Here is a 20,475-nt window from a genome sequence, read left to right as displayed (position 1 = left end):
ATTTGTTTCATATTTCTTCTTTTCGGCCGTATCTGTAGGAGTAGCTGAAGGAAAATTGTAGCCTGTATCTATGATATCCCAAACTTCTGTACCAAGAGATTGAAGATAGGCAGTAACTCTTACCTTCCCATAATTGAAGTTTGTCCCATCAAAGATTGGTGGCCTGATTGATGCTTCCCTCTCGTAGTTGCTCATGATGAATGATCTTCCTTCAAGCGATCAAGCTTCTCTGAAGGACCTGCTCTGATACCAATTGTTGGAAATAATACTGAGAGGGGGGGGTGAATCAGTATTATCAAGTTCTTTTAACAAATCTTCCTTATTTACACTTTGAATTATTTTTGCATATCAGTACCATAAAATAATGAGCATGAACAAGAAAAATAGATAGTCACACCAAAGAACACTAGATATAAGGTGGAAACCCAATGTGGGTGAAAACCACCTGCTGCAATATGTCTCTATCTTCTTTCAAATTAGAAACTCCTTTTACAATGATTTTGTACTGGTGCAGTCCTTTACCAGTACACAGGCTGCAACCTGCAGAGAGCTACAACTCTCTCTCGTTTTCCAGTCTCTCCTGGAAGGGAGCTACAACCCCCTACTTCTTTTCTTACAAGGACCACTTTTCATAAATTTTCAAACTGGATCCATAAACATCAAATGATCATCAAGTACATGTAAATTACACAGTCAACTGCAATAACCAGATCAACAATAACAGAACTAAACCCAGAACACCTTATCAACAGAAAAATTCATTCAACAGAAGATCTTAAGACAGATACGCAGTTTTTCTTTCTCTGGCCTGCGTCGCTACGCACTTCACCTTCTGCTTCCCTGCGTATACCCACAGAGAGCCTTCTGCTGCACAGCGTACCCACGCACTGCTTCTTCAATCGCGCTGCGTACTGTTACTGTAGGTACGCACCCAGAGACACTATCGTGCCGCGTACTGCTACTAAAACCACGCACTCATAGATACTATCGGGCCGCGTACTTTTACTGTGCGTACGCAGCTGAACCTCTGTTGTGCTGCGTACCCATGCAGTTCTCCTTCTTCTGATCTGCGTACCCACGCAGTTCTCCTTCTTCTGATCTGCGTACCCACGCAGTGCCCCTGTTTCTGCTCTGCGTACACATGCACTTGCACCGTTAATCACCTGCGTACTTTCGATTAGGGCTGAATTAGCAGTTAACCAGTGTGCTACAGATAGTCGGATGCCCAGATCTGATCATGCGCTCAAGAGATCACCCTTCACAGATTATCTTTCAACTTCACTTTCATAAAGATCAAGCTTTTAAAACAATAACCCAATATTTCAGATCTTAAATTTGCAAAAGATACTTAGCCAAGTGATCTCCTTTGCTTTATATAGGCAAGCTCCTCCTAAAATCATGGATCAATACCATATTTAACCAATACCAGGGACCCAAAAACATGGGGCTCAATAATAATAATAATATAACAATACCACGGACCAAAACCATAGAATCAAGAGCGGCGAGCTAAATACCACGGGCCAAACATAGGAAACCCCACGTGAACGCGCTTCTCTGCCTTGAAGTAAGTGAAACTGGGGGTACACACCTTCTGAACGGGTGACCTGCGTGTCTGGCCGCGGTCCCTTCACGGTGTACCTGCATGTACGCATCTTCTGAACTGTTCTCCTGCGTACTTCTTAATTTTCAACATTTTGAGAGCCTGATCAGAGCATTGCCACTTGGGGGTGTTGCCATCAAGTACAACATCTGTAACATAGAGCCAAACCAGAATCATAATGCCAACAGACTTGATGACAAGACACTTCAAACTAACAAGACAACATGTGCTCAGTGAGACTGACTCGAAGGTTGAGAGTGACAAGTGCGATAGTTGAAATATGTCTTCGAACAACTGTGATGACACTTGTGTGACAGTGTTTACAACTTAGTGTGTGAGTATGACCGATGTCAATAGAGCGAAAACAATTCATACACACAAAGATAGACCTTCAAAATGCCAGAACAAACTCGCAAGCATGACATAGCAATCAACATGCCAAAAGAGGATTAATGAACGATCAAGCGAAGAGGGTGTGAAAAATTAACAAGATATCACGGGATGAGATCGAGTGTTTGCAACCATCAAGTTAAAAACCAAGGAAGGCTCCAAAATTTGGATGCAGGCCAAAATTTTGGAGGGTGTTGCAACCGCTAAAATAGGTTCCTATTCTTGTAGGTGTAAATTTATCTACTAAAGAGTGTCCCAAGACACAAGAAGAGGAAGAGGACATGTCTATGCCCCATATGCAAGTGTAGTTAGTAGCCTGATGTATGCAATAGTCTATATTAGACCAGACATTACACATGCAGTGGGAGTATTGAGCAAGTTTATGTCAAAATCAAGAAAGGAGAATTGGATAACAGTGAAGAGGATTTTTCAGTATTTGCATGGCACTAGTGACTATGGTTTGTGCTAACAAGAAGACTAGGATTGGATATAGTTTTGGACATCCCTAGCTTTATTGATGGATAATGGGCTAGAGATCTAGATTAGAGAATATCTACAAGTGGGTATGTGTTTAACCTATTTCGAGGTGCAGTCACTTGGATGAGAAAGAGACAATTTGTGGTGGCACTTTCAATTATAGAGGTAGAATACATGGCAACCACTCATGCAAGCAAGGAAGCAATTTGGTTGGAGATTGTGTTCAATTATGGGGTTAGTACAGCGAACTATAAGGATAGACTGTGACAGCCAAAGTGCAATTTTCTTGGCAAAAACCCTACTTATCATTCAAATTAGACAAATTACGTTGATATTCAATATCACTTTACAAGGTATATGGTTGAGTAAAAAAAGGTGTTGCTGGTAAAAATGGACACTTTGAAGAAAGTTGCAGATTCATTAACAAATTCTGTGACCAATGAGAATTTTTTTTTGGTGTAGAGAAATAATAGGTGGTGCAGGGTTGGACCAATCACTAAACTCTCCTATGACCCCCTATGTGGAAAGAAAACATATGGGAGAATGGTGGGTGTTATTTATATTCTTTCTAGATCCCTCTTCATTGTGTCGGATGTAATGGGGGGGTCACAAGGGGGCGGTAGCCCCCCTACACAGGGCATGCCCCAGGAAATTCTTTTTAGACCCTATATTAGGTGGGCAGACCTACCTATGATTTTTTGGATTGTTGTGCACATTTTAATATTGAAATTATTTCCGAGGCTAATGATCCTTCTGAAGATGTTTATAGGGATCAACTACAAGAAAATATATACTTGCATCATGAAGCACCACCCGCCGATCAAGAAAGGGAAGAAGGAGACATTATCAAGCTACAAATAGACCCTCAGAGATCTTATTCTGTCAAATTTTATGATTCTCCCTCTTATAATTAATATGACTCTGATTAGATGTTGAGAAATGCAGGAATACAATAGTCCCAATCATGGGAAGCTGCATAAAAAGAGGAGGCCCATAAGGAGTTTAATAAAGAGTCTCCGGTTTATGATCCACATCCTTCGAATGGAGAACAAGTTCAAGAAGATGATATTAATATTGATAAATACTCTCCACTCTATAATTCAAATGATTTAGAGGAGGGTGAGATTGTTGCAGACTATCAAAGGGATCTGCTTACAAGCATGTGGGGAGAATATTGCCAACAAAAACTCCTTCAAGAGGAGCCCAAAATTGAAGAGCCCAAAAATTTTGATGGCTTCCTATTACAGAAAGATTCCTCCTTGGAAATTGTTCAATAAAGGGAGACAGCCATAAATTTTTCTCATCAACTCCATGCTCTAGTAGCTAACTATATGGCATCTTTCTTTTGGTCAGCAACCAATCTCAATTATGGGGTATGTATTAAATATTTTACCTCAAGATTTCAAATGGTGCATGCTTATTTTAGTCACTGATTTTCAAGAACACGTCCCAATTAGAAGTTTCATGAACAAGATTAAAAGAACTGAGCATCAAATATCAGTTTGGGGGCAGTGGTACATGCTTGCTTTAGTTGTTGAATTTCAAGAGAACAAGAGCATAAGGTCTAGTACTCAAATGTTGGGTTGGTATCATTGGAAGGTTGACCTCACTTGGGTGAATTGAACCCTATGCATAAATAGGAGTTGTATATAAATAAGCTCACTATGTGAGTGTTTAATTTCCAGTTTTTAGAGTTTGTAGTTCTACATTTCAGTATTATGAGGAAAGGACTCCCAGCAAATCCATGGAGATTTTTTGGTTTTATAGGTTCAATATATTTTTGACTTCGTTCTTATTGGTGAAACCTACTAGTCTGCAGGTTCTTAGCACCTTTCCAGCAAGGCACTGTCCCCAATTGGAGCCAATATTGTCACTTACTGCAAAATGTGTTTCCAACTATCCAAAGTGCAAATGATCAAATAATCTTGTAGTCATCTTCCAAGTCATAAGAGGACTCAAATCCTACATTGGACCCTCTCCATTGGATAGTTCCCTGAAAAATATTTCCAACGATATGTGGAAGTCTAACAATTGACTCCTGGACCAAAGTATGTGGTCTGCTAAAGTTCAAGGATTGAAGCCTTAGGACGGAATATTAGAGGCCTGATATATCATAGATCACATATCGAAGGTTCAGAGATATCGGTGATTACATATCACAGGTTCATAGCATCAGGCATATCAATAATCGCATATCGAAGGTCAGGAAAATCAACACATTGCGACATCGAAGGTCCAAAGAAATCAACAATTGCATACCAGAGGTCTAGAGGTATCGGAGATCGCATATCAAAGGTCCTGATATATCAGAGCATTAGCACATCAAAAGGTATGTGAATCATAGAATCGCAAGTTCTTAAGGTGACAACCTTTAAAAAGTTGTGATATGCAGGACACGTGGTGGTATATGATTGGTTCTGATAAGCTACAGTGGCATCCGATGTCAGCATGATGTGGCAATATGACAGGACACGTGGTAGGAAGTTTTGGCATTTTGAGGGGCCTAAGGGGGAAATTTGGGTGACACATGTCACCACTCACTAGGTTCCACGTGGAGCGATGATTTCATATTGGAGGTCAACGTATCAAAGGTTGAGCATGTCGGCACTTTGTAACACTTGACACTTGAAAAAGTTCCGATAAGGGGCTTCGATATTGGGTTGTCGCACGGTTGCAAAGACTTAAAGAACATCAAACACTAAGCACTTAACAAAGGAAAAATAGGCCCAATACAATAAAAAATTCTCTAGCACCTCAAGGCTAAGTGGCATGTCATGACCCTCGGTCCTATGGAGAGAAATGCGGGAAGGGTTAAGCAGAAGGATTTCATCATATTGGATGTTAGTAATCAGAATATTAGAATATTTTACCACTTTGGATATTGCAACGTGGAATTTTTTTGAGAAGGTAATACAGAGAGTTAAAGGTGTATGGGTCAGAAGCTACAAGATTGAATGTAGGAACAAAGAAGTTAGTATCATAAGTAATGACAACTATCAAAAATCGCTAAGTCAATCAGCAAGGACCATGATCCACAGGAAAGAGTGTTGGGTCTACCTTAAGGTAATACAAGCCATCTATGTGCTCTGACGCATGTCTTCAGTGAGTAAATGGAGGTATGGGACTTAGGAAATAGTGTGCAGGTCACCTGAGAATTAATTTCTCAGCATGGAGCTCCCGATAGTCGGGAAATGAAATATTTCCATGTCAATCTCTGTTTTCGCATTGTGGAAAGCAACTGACAGTTGATCACTCCCAGCTCAAGAGAGTGGGGAATTTCAAGTAGTTAAGGTGAAAGCAACAGATGAACTGGCCGAACGACTAAAGAGGAACATCATGGAAAAGGTGTGGCCTGGTTAGAGGCGATCACTGGAATTGGCATGGAGATATTTTTCTAGGGTCATCATTTAATTTTCCCATGTTTTGTTATTTTATACTTTGTTGCATTTTAAAGAAGAAATCAAATCTGTTGTAATCATTTTGGGTAGCAGAGCCATCATACGCCGAGACAGCTAGTCAATCAGACAACTGGAGCTCGACTAAGATATTTTGTAACTATTGTTCAAATATCCCCCTCTCCTTATAAATAAAGGTAAGAAACACTTAACAGGGGTTCCAAAATTCTTCACCCAAGAGGCCCAAATTATGTGGTTCCACTTTGGTTCAATTTTCTTTTTCATGAGGTCCTTGGGCTGATACAATTTCTAAACGTAATGGACTGGTGATTTGGACTCCATCTTCAAGTATTAATGAAGCTATTTTGTTGATTCCAACCAGAGCAATTTGCAGTATGTTTCTCCTTTGTTTATCACTTCATGTATGTCTTTCCTCCTCTGAAATAGTGTAATCAAGTTTTTGGTATCACTTTCCTTATGGTTGTATGTTTGTTGCTAAGTAGTAAAAATTACCCATGTTAACTACAAATTTACTTATGTCACTCTTTCTGTTTTTTCATCTCCTCACTCTTCCATATTTCTGCTGGATATTGTTGCTTAGGATTTTGTGTTCTATCTAGCCTTCTGCATCAATATCCTCCTTTCCTTCCTCTTGTTAAACTATACTACAACAACAATGTTAAGCTGCCTATTGTTGTGTGTCGAGAATGATCTCTTTTCAAGCTACGTGACATATGGAGTGCAGCAGAAATCCCTAATGATAATCTCCAAAAGCACTCCTCTCGGATGCCCTAGGTAAAACCCTTTCTCTCAACCCAGAGGTTGTCTCTAGGAGGCTTCTACATCTTCTGAAGCAATTGTGTGACAAGAGATAGAAAAAACTACAACAACTGAAAACGCTAAGTCATTCTACTCAACAACCTTCCAAAAATTTTGCAAAAATTATGAATTCAAGCTTGGTCATGCAATAACCTATTATCCTCAAGGAAATTGGCTTGCTGAATCAAGTAATAAAAATATCATGAACATCCTTAAGAAATCCTTGCACTCAAAAAAACGTAATTCGCATGTAGCACTAAAATATGTTGTATGGGAAGATAAGATTAGCATGAAGAAATCTATTGGCACCTTGCCTTTTTAATTAGTCTATGGACTAGATGTTGTCTTTCCTCTTTATCTTGGCACAAAAGTCATGAAAAATTTACAAGAAATAAATGAAGAACCTAATGATTTCCAACGACAAATTAATCAAATGATCCAATTACATCAAGAAAGAGAACAAGCGTATAAAATAATTAATAAACACCAAGCTAAAGTTAAACAAATTTTTGACAAACGTGCAAAGGATAGGACATTTCTTCCTGATGATTGGGTCTTAAAACAGGATAAGAGGAACGAAGAGCCCGACAAACACTAGAAATTTGATAACCTATGGCAGGGCCCCTTTATTATTAATTAGGTAGAGGTTCGAAGGAGAAGAAGTTGGTCATGTTGTAAATGGGAAATTTATTAAACATTATCTCACTTATTGTATCTGCATTTCTGACAAAAAAGAAAAGAAAAAAACTTTAATTTACATTATGTATGTATATATTCTTCTTGTTCTATTGATCAAAATAATAAATAAAATATACAAAAATCAAAGAAAATATTATATATAATATTTATATAATGAAGCTAAAATCATGAGCGATACCTTTATAAACTACTCTGTAATCCCTATAATTGTGCATAGTCTCTAACGATTGAACAAAATGGGTTGCGATTTGATAGTTGAGATTTATATCTAAAACCCTATTAACACCACTTATAGTCCCTAAAGGTCCCTTATGTAATTACGTATATTTTTTAAATATTATGGGATCGCTCATGCTATTGTGACCTTTCGTCTTGAGCTATAAACAAATGTATTTCCTCCTTCACGGATAGTTCCACCACAAGATTGTTATTCACAACCTATAACCAACACTTCTTGGAGTGGGGTATGTTCATAATATTCATCGAGGCTATGGACACTCGTTGGAAGTGAAGCAAGATCATTGGTACCAGTTTTCAGTGTGTAATCTACCCACCCCCTTGTATCGTGATTTTTGCAGGGTATGCTAGTGACTCCATCGGGGCTATGGACACTTGCTGGTAGCAAAGCAAAACTAATGGCATTGGGGTTAGCCCGGTGTGATTTCTTACTGATGTGCTTGATAAAGAAAGCTAAATATAAAAGCCACTGAGTAAGTTGATGTGAAATTCTCTATAATGAGGCACATGCGAAACCACGATTACAAGGATAAACAAGTCAGTTGGAAAATTTCTATTGCGAAAAAGTGAATGACTCCATCAGGACTATGGACATTCGCTGGAAGCGAAGCAATGTTTGGTGACAATTACCATGAAGGGGTGTCCTTAAAAGTCTTATAATTTACTTGATTTTAGCTCATAAGTTCTTTACCAGAAGCCGTGGGTGACCCCAGGGATATCTGAATCACATAACTTGTATCATCTTCATTATTAACTTGGCTAACCTCGTTTTGATTTTTCTATTGTTCAACCTATACGAGTTTTCTTATGAGCTACTGCATAGTTAATATATTGTAGAGTCGTTATTGTTAAGCACATATAAAAGAAAGTAATATTAACCAATTAAAAACTTACAGAAATATCACGTCTAAGCTATAAGAAAGAATACAAAGGGAAGTCATTATGGTACCAAAATGAGACTCTCTATTCTCATTAATAAACCATTAAAACATTGAATTATTTAAAGAAAAAGACACTTTGTTAAACAAGTAATGCTCGCATTGCATTTTGACAAGTAAAGCATACATTAAATATAACAAATTGTGAGTTCAAAACACATAATCCATCGAACATTTAAAAAACTACTTCATAAAGGTCTATCATATTTATAATTTAAACAAAATCAATATCATAATGTGGTTTCTTGTGCAAATTTTCTTGACGTTATAAGAAAACTATCCATTTGAAACCTGAATTACACCTCTCCTAAAGTTATCAGAATTTGCAGGAGGCATGCTTCCAACGACCTCCCCTGCATGCACTTCTTGAACGGTCACTTGTAAATTCTTGGTAGGAGAGCCAACTTATCCTCAATTCACATCACATGTTTGTCCATTTCTTCTAGTAAATGCAGCAGGATATCCAATTTCTCGTGAAGGGTTTCACGCCTTCCTCTGCCTCCTTCTACAACACCAGCCATTTTTGAATCAAAGTTAACTTACCAAGAGCAATTGTAGACAATGGCCTAAACTTATAGTGACAATTCCTTTATAGCGCTCATAATTATTTCACATATTTTCCGCATTTATTCCTTTCTCTTTAGTATCACATCCTAAAAATTCCATTCATGCCTTAGATTGTACGAAGTTTGTTTGGGTGCAGAGCTATCCCATCAAAAATCTCTCTGTCATCATTTTCCTAAGACTCCATAACCCAATGGATAAGGCACCTAATCTTCATTCTCTATCCCCCTTGAGGGAGTATCATCCCTAGATGGATCATGTGTTATACACGAAATTCATCCCCGCCCCCCTTTTTTCTTTTTACAACTTCCTAAGATAATAATGATAATGCTAATCGAAAATCCTTTAAAATTTGTTTAATCGGAAGGGTGATATCGAGTTCGTAGATTTGATTATTTATATTACACCTCTCAAAATTAATGACAAAAATTAGTTCATCGGGTCAAAAAATGCATAAGTTTTAATTCTTGTCCCATCCCCGATGAAAGTAAGCTTTAATTAAATTTTCAGCAATTTTGGACATTTGACGTAGGATTAGTGCTTCAATTCATCTTTTCACATATAAACATGTGAGATCATTAAACTTATAGCCTTTACCTAATGGATCACAACCATTTAATATGAACTGATCTAATTGTTGTCAATTCATATCGGGCCAAAACAAGAAAGGAAGATAATGCCTCTTTCGAACTCGATGCGATCTCAGTCTTCCAACTAATCTATCATCAACGATTGTCAGGCCCTTACTTGTATGAAATTTAATCACTTTATCTCGCCCAATGGATGGGACCCATCTTTTCAAGCATTGATCCCACCAAATACCACACAACACTTGTTGCATTTCATTAATTAATCATTTAACCTGATTAAATCTTAATTCCGCCAAATTTTCATTATTCGTTCATCTTTTTCTCCTTCTCTTGTGCGTTTCTTAGAAGCCTGTTAGTAGCAAAAGCTAACTTCTATGCAAACCCATGTCCAATTCACTGTCGACATTCTTCTTGTAAGTTCTTTTCCTCTTTCTCTTCCTTCCATTCAATTGGTAATTTAGTTTTCGAGGAGTCTGAAATGTTGGAAATATCGTCTAAAGAAATTCTAGTTAATGAATTAGTTGGTGTTAGGGATACTAAGACCTATCTAATGGACATACTTATGTTTAAAATAACCTTGACCTCTTCTTCAAGTGTCTCATACAAAGACCTATGTCTGATAAATTTTAGGGTTCTAGATACCACCATTCCCCCAATTCATTTCAACCCAGACTCTATTTTGTTACTTGCTGAGCGTTTCAAACTCAAACAATATATTATCTTCTCTCCTATAAGCCATAATGTTTTCTTGAGACTCAATGAAGAAATAATTTCCAAAATTCTTGGCATGCCTGCATAAGGAATTGATATAATGGATAAAGGGATACACCAATAATTTATTACATGGGTCGAAGAAGATAAAAAGGAATTTTTGAAACATTTACTCCTAATCCCTGACCCAACGCTGAATTTGTAGTTCCCTATTGTGGCCAATTCCTTGAAATACTTCTATATACTTTGAGCCCTTTACTTACTATCATTTTTGGGTTGGGGGATGATTCGAAAATGGACGATTCCATCTTCTGGACCATTCGACTCATTACCCTGGAGTCGGACCGATAGGTAGTTAATTTTCCTAATTATTTTTTCTGAGCCATCACAGTTGATCTCTGTACTTCCATCCTATTCAACTCATTCCATCCTTGTACATATTTGATTCATTTTATTTTGTTCAATTATCCTTCCTATTTCTTGTCCACTAGGATTCTCCTAAGTATTACAGATGTGATTAATAAAGAGAAGGAAATTTATAAGTGGACAGATGTAATATATCTAGAGCATCTCCCTAACTCATATTCTCAATACATATACGGTTTTTCATATTATTTGAAAGTTAAGATTATTAAAGAAACTGTAGATAGAATTTCAGAGGAACAAAGAAGAATACTCAAACTTACTGAAGAACATAGTATAAGAAGTTGGTTCTTGTACCCTAATTTCACTTTAATTCATTTGTACGATTTTGAAAAACAACCATTCTAATTACCAAAGTATGTTTTGCCCTTGTTGTTTGCATATGAAGTGATTAGAGAGAAGATTTTTGAAATGAGTTACATTTTTTTCTAAGAAGAAAGGATCACTTTTTAATTATCCATATTCTATTGCACCTTTAATTGTAAAAGTAAAAATGTTATAGATGCCCTGGAAATGGAAATGTTATCATTTGGATTGTTGCAGGATGACAAATGGCAATATGATCCCCTGGGAATTATCTTGAGATTAAAGAAGAAAGCTGGGCTATCGGCTTATGTACATGAAAGTAAGCTTGAAATGTAAAATTTGGCAAATATCATACCATCTCTGGATAGTCTTGCACAGGAGGTGACACATACATCTATAGAGAATGAAGGAATAAGTCACCTTGCTTCAAGCTCCACTAAAATCCAAACATAAGAAACTGATATGGAACAATCAACTCCTATTCCACCAACCCCTACAGCAAAAATAAAATCATATATCTTAGCTCTGACTGAAGCATCACAGTGGGTGAAAGCGAAAGGAGATGATGTCGATACTGAGTTATTCAAGCAAGAAATAGAATAGTTAAGTAAGGAGATGCAGCAAGCTATCAGTGATTCTAGGCCAAAGGATTTTGGAGCGCGGGACCTTGGCATCAAGCATAGATTCATGAAAGGAAAACCCACACTAAACACTGGTACATAATTAGCTCTATTGCCTTAGCAGTCTCAATCGATAGAAGATGCAACACTAGAGGACGTGGTCCCTATAGTTGGACCTCGATTTATTTCTACTACTAATTTTGAAACAAATACTCTAAGCCTCACTGTAGTTCAACTAGAGATAGGAGAGAATCAATTTTGGGAAAGTGTCAGATATGGATGTAATCAACTTGCATCGAAAAGCGGGATAAATTGTCACCAAGAGATTGCTTGATTCAATAATGGGAAATAGAAAGATGTAGACAATGTTTGAAAAAATTTCTGACCAGTTACACATAGCGCTAGTAGCTTAAGAACTAGAGCTAACTAGAGTAAATAATTGGAAGATATTATAATTCGGAAATTTGGTCAACCTAAATAGGTCGGGCCATTTAAGAAATTACTAGAAGATAAGGAGAAGGAAATAAAAGGCCTGCAGACCATAATAACGATACCAAATCATGACTAGCATATTTTAATTCAATCTTTCGAAGGGAAAGAAGAGGTCAAAACCCATTTTCAAGAGATGAAAACATCCTTATGACTCAAAGAGGAATAAATTTAAGATTTACTTAGACAAATGGAGGTCTTGAAAGAAGGATCATGCACCAAATAGGAACACCACCTAAAACTTGTAACGGATTATAAAACTAAAATTGATCAAGTCCTCAGTACATCTAAAGCATATGAAATTAATGACTCAAAGCTTCTGCACATCAAAATAACTCAACTAGAGAAAGAGCTAGAAGAAGCTAGATTGGAGAAGAAAAGAGTAGAACATAGAGGGGGGAATTTAGAAAACCATAAGAATGGCATAACTGAAAAAATTTAGAACACACTTTAGCAAAAACAAGGTGAGGTTAAAACCTTGTAGGAGAAAATTAGATTCATGCTCACAGGAGGAGAGATCCTAATACAAGACAAAGAAGAAATATGGAAGGAGACTAAATAAAAAATCTCCACAGTAAGAGCTTATGTGGAAATCCTTTCTGACTGTGAGATGGTCATCATTAAAAGCACCAATCTGGAAGCAAAAATTCACAACTACAGTACTAGAGGAAATATTAAAGGACATCAATTCACTTATCGACTTCATTAATACCTTAGAAGACGAAATGCTAGCAGGGTTGAATTTACCTCCAAGAGATCAATGTGTTTTCTCTGAAGGATAATCACATTGCAATGTAGCTTATGTGTTATGAGTTTAATAAGGCTTCTAAGGAAATCGATGATTTTAGAGTTGACTTGAATTATCTCAGTAGATTTGGCATACCATACTTCTAGGGAAAGGAAAACTGACTAATATCCCATGAAGAGTTTTGCAATAAGTTGAGGAGTATATAGCAAGACCTTGGTTGCTTATCCATATAGGGAGAAGAGTTGGTCTTGCCATCCATACTGGTGGACAAACTTTGTAGAGATTTCACCATTCTAGCTGGAATTAATGAGCCGATACAAAATATTCCTGTGGTGCGATACCGAATCAGATCTCGTTTAGTCGTGGTCATAAAAAAATATAAGAATGTGCCCTAGTTATAAACTATGGAATGGGATCAAATTACTACGGTGAGGAAGCATTTGAAAGGAAGTCTTAGTCTGGAACAAATATCTTCAACTACTCAAGCAGTTCAACCCGTTCAACTGAATGCAATCGGTAACAGATCAACCTGAAGACTAGAGTGAGATGTTGTTGATCACTACTCAAACACTAGTGGTTAAGATGTGTGGGACCCATTGTCTTTCTCTTGTTGGCAGGTCAAAGAATGTTAAACTTTCAAAGTCGCATAGGGGACCGTAATGTTTAATTGGTTTATTTTAAAATTAATTTGTTTAATTTTAGTTCAGACATTATTTAAGTTCAATATAGTTATTTCAAACAGTTATTTTGTCATATTACTATTTAAAACCTTATTTCCCATAATGGGGGGGTTGTTGACAAAAGAGAGTTTTCATTTTCATAGTTCTGATTTTACACGTTACACAAACATTTTATTCTATGAATGAAATTACTCGACATTTTTTATAAAGCTTTTTATGTGTGTTTGTGTATTATAATTGAAGTGCTAAATCTAGGACTTGTTCTGTGTTTAGTATTCTTTTTTTCTTTTCAGTCTTTTCATGTTCTGATATTCTTATTATTGAATTGAATGATTAAATGAAAATCATTTGATTGATGCTAGTCCCTTGAACTAATGACATACTTCGCTTAACTTATCCTCAATTGTTACGTTATATATATTTTTTGTGATTTGTTTGTATCCAAGATATTGGTTAAAATCTATAATTTGTATGTTTTCTTATTTGTCTTCATGATTTTAGAATATTAATATTTATTATTGGATTCACCTATCATAGGAGAATTAAATTGAGAGATTAGGGATACTTGCACTTGTTGCAATATTCTTACCTTATTATCAGGTGTGCTATTATCTCACGTACCTGTATCTGTTGTGTCAATTTTTATACTTGTTTTTATTATGTTCCATTGGTTTTCTTTTATATATAGTGTTTTGGGTTTATCGTACTTGCATGATGTGTATAATTCATCAATCGTTAGTAATTACTTTTCCTTCTATTAATAGTGCAATATTACTACGACATTTTGAATTACGGTTATCTAACCTTATTATATTCGCGTTCCTAAAAATTATATAAGTATTGTCATGGATACCCCCTATGGCATATTGGTGGTCAACCTATAACTCCTAGAACAAGAGGGCTTCTTAGTCCTCAATGAATGTGTCTTTAAATTGTTTTACTCTAGGAACAATTTGAGCGCCAACATGTTGGAATGTACTGCAACAACATAATCTGCCTCTGCACACAATCCCATAGATAGTGATACCAGATATCAATATGCTTAGATCGACTATTAAATACAAGATTCTCATAGAGTTCAATACAACTCTGGTTATCATAGTAAATCATAGTCGGATCCATAATATGACCAAATAACCCAAAAAGAATCTTTCTCATCCAGATTGCCTCATATGTTGCTTAACTTGCAACCATGTATTATGCTTCTATTGAGTTGAGTTCCATAGATCTCTCCTTCCTATGTACCAAGAAACTATTTTTGACCAAACACTGAAAATTACTCCTGATGTGCTCTTCTTGTCTGATGTGTTCCCCACCCAGTATGCATTTTTGAAGCCTTGCATCTTCACTCACTTTGTCCATTTGTACCAAAGAACAAATTGAGTAGTGCCTCTGAGGTATATGAACACATGCCTTGCTAACTTCCAATACAATTTGGTTGGCTTAACCATTGCTTGACTAAGATGGTTAACTTCACAACACATGCCTGGTCGTGTTTTCACCAAATACATAAGTGAAACCACAAGCTTTATGTAAATGGTAGCCTCCACTACTTCACTTGAAGTAGCATCCTCTTTCCTCCATTTTCCTACTAGAGGAGTCTCCATGGTTTTGCACCTGTCTATGTGAAACCTCTGAAGTATCTAATTGGAATACTTTCCCTAAGAGAAAAATAGTTCCCCGTCACCTTGCCATACTTCCAATCCAAGGAAGTAGTGCATGAGGCCCATGTCCTTCGTCTCAAACTCTCTTGCAAGGTCCTCTTTTCAAGATTTGATTAGCTACTCATCACCAGAAAGGATCAATTTATCAACATATAAAACAATAATCAATAAGTTATCTTCTACCAAAATATGATAGAGGTTTTCATCTGCTTCACTTTTGGTGAAGCCCAAACGATGAGATAGTTATTGATCTTGGTGTACCATACACAGGGTGCTTTCTTTAGTCCATACAATGCTCGCTTGAGTCTACACAAATGTGACTCTTTGTCAAAGGTCCCAAACCCCTCTGGCTGCTCAATATATATCTCCTCCTCAATAACTCCATTGAAGAATGGTGTCTTCACAACCATCGGGTGGATCTTCCACCCATCTATGTTGATAGTTTTATAATTGACCAAATGGATGAGTACCTTGATGTCAGAGCAAAGGTCTCCTCATAGTTAATTCCCTCAACTTGAGGGAACCCCTTAGCCATGAATCTGGCCTTGTGTTTCTCTATGCTTCAATATGCTGCATGCTTTACTTTTTAAATCCATCACAAACCAACCAATGATTTGTATGTTTGTCTTGTGACCACTTCCCAAACATTGTTTAAGACAATGGAATCATATTCCTCTACCACAACATCAACACATAATGTTTTCTCTACAGCTTCCTCGAATGAGGATGGCTCAATCTCTAGTGTACCGATTTGGTGACCTCCTCTACCTATGTTATGATGTGGGTTCTCCCACATTCTCTAGTGTACCTAGAGCCATGTAGCTAGTGTACCGATTTGGTGACCTCCTCTGCCTGTGTTATGATGTGGGTTCTCCCACATTGTCTCTATAATCCTGCAATAATCTGTCAGCTTCCCTAGTTCGCTTCCTTCCTTCTCTGGATGTATTTACTTGAGTGGATGTCTCCACTCATTGCTCCTCTACTTTTAGTTTCTCAACAACTTCCTAAGGTTCTTCCTTTGGAGCCAAAAGCTCATGATCAGGATGCAATTGAAGCTCCCTCTCAAGAGAACACCTCATTGGCTTCTCCTCATCAAATTTCACATCCCTTCTTGCCACTTTCATCTTGAGGGATGGAAAGTACACACAATAGTTGTGAGGTGTTTCTATGTACCCCACAAATATGCCCAACTCTTCTCTCAACTCTAGATTTTTCCTTGCTTCCTTGCAAACATGATAGTAAACTGATGATCCAAAGATCCTCAAGTGTGACACATCTAGTTTCTTCCCTGAAAAAGGTTTCTCTGGTGTACTCATACCAAGCATCTTGTGAGTACTCTTGTTCTACAAATATATTGTTGTGTTGCTAGCTTCAGCCCAAAAGTGCAGTGGTAGGCCTTGGTTTTGCAAAATCGCCCTTGCTACTCCCACAATACTTCTATTCTTCCTCTCAACCACCCCATTTTTTTGTGGGTTATGGGGTGTTGTCAGCTCTCGTTGAATTCCTTCTTGCATAGAAATTTTTAAACTCATTCAACGCGTACTCACCTCTGTTATTTCTCCTAAGAGCCTTCACCTTCTTTCTAGTTTCTTTCTCAACAAGTTCTTTAAATTCAAGAAATTTGGAGAATGCCTGGTCTTTGTCTTGCATGAAGTAAATCCAACACTTCCATGAAAAAGGTCCACAAACATCAAAATGGATCCTTTCAAGGACTACATGTGTCTTGATGTCCTAATCATTTAAGGTGGATTTTGTGTACTTCCCAAATGCACACCCTTTGCATGTATCCCAATGCTCTAGTTCTCCTTTGGGGAGGCCTGTAGAAATCTATTGCATGATATTAAAAGCATCATGATGCAGATGGCCAAGTATTCTATGCCATAATTCGTTGACATGTTGGCTCCGCACCTTCTCTGTGTTTGTGCTCAATGCTACATAATCTTCCACATCTAATTTGTAGATGTTCTTCACTCAAACTCGAATCTGCTTCACTTGTCCTATGGAGATGTTTCTTAGGAAAGTCTTCCCTTTGTTGAATATCACATCATAGCCACAGTCTTCCAACATAGGTATGGAGACTAGATTCTTCTTCAGACCCAGTACAAACATCACATCCTTGAGCCTCAGAGGGGAGCTAGACTCCCTTTGAAAAGAAACTGTACAAATTTTGGTTGCGCTATACCTTCCATCATCTCCCATATCGATGTGCATCTACAGATCCTTCTCCTCCAAGTCACTGAAAAATTATTTGTTCCCCATCATGTGGAATGAGGCACCACTATCGAGATACCACACACTACCCATCACTGTGCTTGTCATGAATGCGATGAGAGTAAAATCAAGCTCAAACTATGAGGCCAAGGCTTCAACCAATGCTCCTCCTATGGTCTTCTTGATTTCCTTCTTATGTGGACACTTCAATGCATAGTTTCATAATTCATGATAGTGAAAGCACTTGATTTTGGACAAGTGTTTCTTATTGCCCCCTTGACTAGATTTTTCTTTAGATTGGGATTTCTTCCCTTTCCATTTTTTTGCCTTTCAATCCAAGGCAAATTTCGCCTCATCCTCACCCTTGGATGAGGTCTCATCTCTGGTGTTCTGTCGTATCTCCTCCTGTACTAAATCTGACCAAAGGCATTCCCAATTTGGTAGCTTCTCCCTCCTGTTTACCAAATCTTGGTAGTTGTGCTAGCTCTTGGGAAGGCCTAGAAGGGTTAGGCTCACCAAATCATCCTCTGTTATAGTAACACCAACTTTATTGAGTTCATCATGACAGCGTTTAAACCTTATTAGGTACTATGGAATGGTCTTGTTCATCTACATATTGATATTTCAAAGCTTGTCCTTTTGTGCCAATTACCTATGGTCACTACTATTCTGGAAAAAAATTATCAGCACTTGCCACATTGCATACAGATTCTCTTTCCCATGAATATTGGAGACAATATGGTCTCGTACTCCCTCCAATATGATCCTCCTCACCTTGGCAACACACTTCTTCCAATATTCTAGATTCTGAGCATGAGTTGTTGCTAGTTTCAGAATATCATTATCAATGAATTCCTTCAACCCATTATCCTCTAGTACTACCTCCATGTGGTCCTTCCATGCAACATAATTTGAGTTTCCCTCAAGGACATACTTGAGCCTTAGTCCATTTAAATCCATCTTCTTAGTCATGAAGAAATTTTGCAACCTAATATGCAACCTCAAACCTCCTGCAATCACAACTTAAAAATCTCTTCTTTGCAATGATTCCAACTTTGATACCATGTAGAAATTAATGTGTATATTTAATACTTCTCATGAAATTTACTAAAATGCAAGACTTGAAGCTACTCTACTAATCTGCGAAAATTAATTCACCATATAAAACAAGAATTATAGTTATTCAAGAGGAAACATCACACATGCACAAATATTTATCCATGGGAAAGAAACTGCTCAAAACCCCTTTACTATATATATTGCATTAATCAGAGAATAGAGAAGAAATACAATGCTTTCTCAAGCCTGAGCACACCCTACAAGTGTATAGTCTATCCCTTTGTCTGACTGACTGAACCTGGCCCAACACTTAACTAATTTTAAGCCTTCCCAAGCTCTTATTTACTTGCATTGTTCCCTTGGGATGCCTCTATTTTTTAGGAACTTCACACAAAGGAATTGCGCAATAGCCTTAGGTCAATATCTAACTGCATGCACCACCTATACACATGGGAATATGCTAAAATTGATAGTACACTACCTTGGAATTTCTATCTAAAGTGGGTAATTCAAATTCTCTGCAGGCAACAATTATTTTGGGTTGATTGACCGGTTAACTGGTTTATCACTAAGTGTGGTTGAAGTGTCACTTCCACAACTTGACCTCCACTAGTTCTTTTGAGAGTTAAAACTAGTTAAACTGATAATAACTGAGAATAATCGAAATAAATTGCTACAAATTAGCAATTGATCGTGTAGAATTGAACTCAAGCTTCCCCAACTTGAATTTATTGAGTTAAATGAGTGACAAGAGCCATGTGACCTCAGTTAACTACCTCCAGGTATTCTGTTGAAATAGAAATTCAATTTTTGATCTAGTTTGACCAAGACAAAGTCAAAATGAATTTTTCTTACTGCATTTTCAAGAGGAAACTTGGCCATAATATCACCAATATAATCACTACAAGTGTACATGAAGTAGAATAATATCTCTTATTAATATGTTAAAATACCAACCAGGCCAAGGACTTCCAAGTACCACCTAACCATAGATTGGGTCGAACCAAATATTTCTTTCAACAAATCACACTCGCACCATATTCAAAGCATGAATGTGGGATCTCATGGAATAAACTAATACAAAACCAACCAAGGCTTCCATATTCCAAGCCACCTCAACCCTCAACCATACTGATTCCACCTCCATGGTTGGAAATTACTAACATCAACCAAATCGGTCTCTACCTAAGTTGTCCAAGGCTTCAAGAACTAGTAACTCAATCCACAGCCTTGTAGGGCTCTAGATCATTTGTCCAACTCGACTCTAGGGACTAATAACTCAACCCATTAAGAGCTCCATATAATTTTTCCCAACCTAGGCTCCAGGACTAGTAACTCAACCCAAGTTGTTCCAGGGCTTCCAAAGCAAATTTTCCAACCCAAATCCATAAGGAACATGAACACGAATAAGAAAATAATCAAGTGGAAACACCCACAACACCATGGCTATATAGGAAATGGAAAGGAAAGGCTCAAAACACTATTAATCCATGAAATCCTCCTTGATGATGACATCCCATTACCAGATAATGAAATGCATATACGATGCATCCAAAAGTCAACAAGGATATCATACATGCAACTTGTTACCTACAAAGAAATCAAGTTGTAGTTGCTGATCCAACTGTTCCCTTACGCTTTCCTAATTTCCCATGCCTTATTTATCCAATCCAATTGAATACTAGAGTGCTCTAAGAATGCTCTAAGTGTGCAAGAGTATGAGAGAATGAATTAGAGCTCCCATCCAAAACTATCAAAAAGCTAAAAATTGTTCCTTAAAATCCTTTTTATCTGTAACACCCTCCTCCCACATTTACCCAAGTTAACTAGTTCGCTAGGGTAAAAATGTGAC

This window comes from Pinus tabuliformis, chromosome 5_2, assembly GCF_031772625.1.
Source record: "Pinus tabuliformis cultivar Carrire ecotype Pingquan chromosome 5_2, CPIR1, whole genome shotgun sequence".
NCBI lineage: Eukaryota > Viridiplantae > Streptophyta > Pinopsida > Pinales > Pinaceae > Pinus > Pinus tabuliformis.
Note: the sequence above shows the minus strand (reverse complement) of the source record.